At 48.8% G+C, this 3,854-nt stretch overlaps 1 long non-coding RNA gene across 1 annotated transcript in view; it reads right to left on the bottom strand.

Moving 5' to 3' along the window:
- LOC125043512 overlaps positions 1-1,145 on the bottom strand; it is a 1,210-nt gene extending 65 nt beyond the window's left edge. The window contains exons 1-3 of the long non-coding RNA XR_007116421.1: positions 1,029-1,145; positions 658-767; positions 1-316 (exon numbers count right to left, since the gene is read on the bottom strand). The exon at positions 1-316 is cut by the window's left edge and continues 65 nt beyond it. This is a non-coding gene — a long non-coding RNA (uncharacterized LOC125043512). The remainder of the gene's footprint in view (positions 317-657; positions 768-1,028) is intronic.
- Positions 1,146-3,854: the final 2,709 nt, after the last annotated feature.

A 3,854-nucleotide genomic window follows, 5' to 3' on the forward strand; every position in this document is an offset into this window, starting at 1 on the left:
CAAAGAAAAATTGTACTTTTTTATATTCTAAAGTTTTCCTCAGTATTATCAATATTGTCCTTACTAGATTCGCCACTGCTAAAGACAAAATAACTATTTTTCTTCTCTTTTTTTTTTTTACAGTTATGTGATACAATGCAACACCCAGAAGTGCAAATTTGCGAAGCACATCAGTATCGCGGTAGCAAGATGTAGTAGCACCCTGGAACCAAGGCCGGCGAAGTGAAGGCCGGCCACGACGCGGCGGCCTGCATGGCTGGCGGCGGCGGACGAGCTGGAGGGATCTCGTGATCGGCCGGAAACCTCAAGATATTTCCTTTTAGGGTTTAAAAAAGGCCCTTTAATCCAGAATCAGAATGTAAGGTGATTGATGTGTGAATTATGAATGATATATCAAATAAATGGTGACAAAGGAAGTTGATTTGGTAAAACTGATATTTATGAAATTATATTTTTATATCATGGACTCTATTTAAGTCTGTGATGAAGTTCAACAGCATTTCGACCAAAGTTAAAATACAGAGATGTCGGACTTTTTCACGGAAGTCAAAAAAAAAAAAAAAAAAAAGGAAAAAAGAAAAACAAAGGCGGAAGATCACGTGACCGCCGCGACCCGTTCGAGCTGCGGTTCCCGTTTTCTTTGAAGGTGTACTGTACCTCTACTTTGCAATATGACTGCAACGCGGGTCTTGCAGAATATGACTTTCGAACAGGGTGGCTGTTTTATAGAATGGTTGCACATCCTGCTCGTCACGACCCTGTAGCCCCTGAAAAGATGTGTAAAAGTTATATTTTGTAGTTATATATTTTCCATTTCCTTCTCTTTATATTATTCATATTAATCACCCCCTTATAATTATTAAGTTTTCTAGTATCCATATTTCTGAAGAATATTTTAAAAGTGCTAAGAACAAAAGTAAAAGCACGAAACCAATGATAAAACGAAAACAACTTTGAAAATATGCAACTGAGGGATCCTAGGTTTTCCTTTTTAAAGTTCACAATGCACATAACACATCCTAACTGACCTCTTATAAACAATGAAAATATACTTCTGTCTCTCGTAGCCTCAACTACACCTGACGGAGGCGTCGAGCGAGGCCAGGCGCTCCGCGAACGAGTGCCGACCAGACGAACACAACAACCCGAAGAGAGTGTTCGGCGACAAGACCCTTTTTATATCACCTCGCTGGTTTTGCCGAAGAAAGGTTTTTGAATAAAATAAATAAAAATAAGATTGAAACTCACTAAACTTTAATAAAGAAATTAAAGTTTAAAATAGAGGCCGTAAAATAAAGCTAAAAAGTAAGAGATAAAAGTACAATAAAAAGAATAACAATGCTCCAGGGATGAGAGCCACACAGGTGGCTCCCCGAACGCCCACAGATGGTGCTGAGCTAAGTGCTGCTGCTGTCAGGAGGGGAAACTGCTCTAGTCCGAGCTCCTGTAACTTAGTGGGGGTACATTACCTCCACTACAAAGGTCTACTTCTCGGCCGCCTGGAACTGCAGGAGGATCACGAGGTACGTCGCGACGAAGCCGCCGATCTGCGGGAGAGGAATGGGAGCTTCCTGCTTAATAAGGGAATATTTATCAGGGGTAATGCTAGTCAAGTTACTATTAATAATGATATCAACCAGAGAAAAAGAGTAGAACTAAAGAGGCGACTCACGCTGACCAAGCGGCTTTTGGCGAGGCTGAAGAGGCCGCCGATGCTGAACTCAGGGAAGTCGTCCAGCTGATCCAGAAGCCGGGTCAACTGCGCGTGCGGGGAGGCCAAAGGTCAGCAACAATCCCACACGCCCTCCCTTGGGCTTCAAAGTCCCTTCTATTCCAAAAGTCTTAGGGGTTCTCTGTAGTGCAATATCAACATCAAATGTTATTAGATAACACAGCCTCAATAAAAAAAAAAAAAAAAAAAAATCCATATCGGTTTTGACTTTGTCTGATGAGGACCCATGACAGGTTCGAAACGTCACGACCTGTATTCTGTTCCTAATGGAGCTTGATCTATTTTGCTATTGTGCTTAATAATTTGCTAATCCAGTAGTATGCAAATCACGTAACTGCGCCTGCATTTCCGTTAATCAGCAAACAGAAACAAGCTACCTGGTTCTCGAGGGTGAGGTCCGCCACCGCCAGCCTCTGCTTGAGCACCGCGAACCGGAGAGCCTCAACCTGGCGGGGCAGAAGCCGGGTTAGTGCGAGCAGAGGACAGGACCTTCTCTCTAGCCTTCTATTCGCAATTTCCCTCTTTCTCTCTCTCTCTCTCTCCCTCTCCCTCTCTCTCTCTCTCCCTCTCCCTCTCTCTCCCTCTCTCTCTCTCTCTCTCTCTCTCTCTCTCTCTCTCTCTCTCTCTCTCTCTCTCTACTTCTCCCTCCCTTCCCTCTCTCTCCCTCTCCCTCTCCCTCTCTCTGAGACTGGTAAGACACATTCAATACCACGCCCCCGTACTGACCGTCATTTTGACCCGTACAATCACTCTTCCTTGAGTCACAGTCTCACTTGGAAGCTGCCTCCTTCCGGTGGCCACCCTCCAGGGTCCCCGCCATTCCGGGCTTACCCGCTGCCCGGGTTTTCTACTGCATAAGCCAGCCACTTGGTATCTCCCACTCCATCCACGCTACGCTACCATCAACATTCTCCTCAAATAAACACTGCTACCGGACTGTGCGTTTTTGTCAACCAAGAACGCGGGGGACCAACCAGTGACCTGACTGGTAACAGCAGTGCATCGTCTACAACAAAAACAACCCTGACACTCTCACTCTCCGCCTACTTCTCTCTCCCTCTTCCCCTCTCCTCTCTCTCTCTCTCTCTACTTCTCCCTCCTCCTCCCTGTCTCACCTTCCTCCCCCCTCTCCCTCTCTCTCCCCTCTCTCTCTCTCCTTCTCTCTCTCTCTCTCTCTCTCTCTCTCTCTCTCTCTCTCTCTCTCTCTCTCTCTCTCTCTCTCTCTCTCTCTCTCTCTCTCTCTCCCTCCCTTTTTCCATTACTGACCTTGTTCTTCAGCAAGTCAGCGCTGCAGCAGAGGACGCAAAGGTTGACGACGTTGTATGTAAAATAAACCAAGAAACTGGCTATGTGCAGCGACTCCGGCCGCGATATCTTGCGGTACACGTCCGATATCAGCCAGGTGATGGAGAGGACCATGAGGGCCAGTACCGGAAGGCCGAAGTACTGGCTCATCAACAGCTGACACTCGTGCACTCGGACCACGCGTCTGCTGGCGGCCTGCAGCCGGCCTGCGTCCGCCGCGGGTTTGCTCCCGACGAGGATCTTCGTCGTCTGCACGCGGCATGCAGGCGCGCTGGCGAGACGAACGGCCGGGGGCGGAGACTCGAGTGCCAGCGCTACTTCGCTCAGCGACCTTTCTAGGAAGCAGCAGACGAGGTTGATTGACAGGTAGGTCACGGGGAGGAAGACAGTGTACAATAATATGTTGGAGATGGTGTTCAGGATGGCGTAGACCCTCTGCGTCCCGCGGCTCGTCAAAATCCATTCCACACTGTAGACGACGATGACCACGGAGTAGACCGAGTGGCCGAGGACGGTAAGCATTAGGCTTTTGTTCAGGCGCGCTGTCCAGTCGCCGATACTGACGTCGGGGAAACAAGTGTCCAGGTGAGACACGAGGCGGCGGAGTCGGCGTCCGCCGAGCCAAGTGTGGACGCACAGCGTCGCCGCCGTCGCCGCGACCACCGCCGTGACAATGTTGGACATGATGCCCTGGGTGTCGCCCGCAAAGGACAGGACCGACGTGCTCATGCACACGTAGGTCTTGCAGCCCACGACGAACACAAGTTGTAGGCCGGCCATAAAGTAGGACCACAGTCTGAGTCTCCTGCAAGACCTC

The sequence above is a fragment of the Penaeus chinensis genome, chromosome 34 (assembly GCF_019202785.1).
Source record: "Penaeus chinensis breed Huanghai No. 1 chromosome 34, ASM1920278v2, whole genome shotgun sequence".
NCBI classification, from domain to species: domain Eukaryota; kingdom Metazoa; phylum Arthropoda; class Malacostraca; order Decapoda; family Penaeidae; genus Penaeus; species Penaeus chinensis.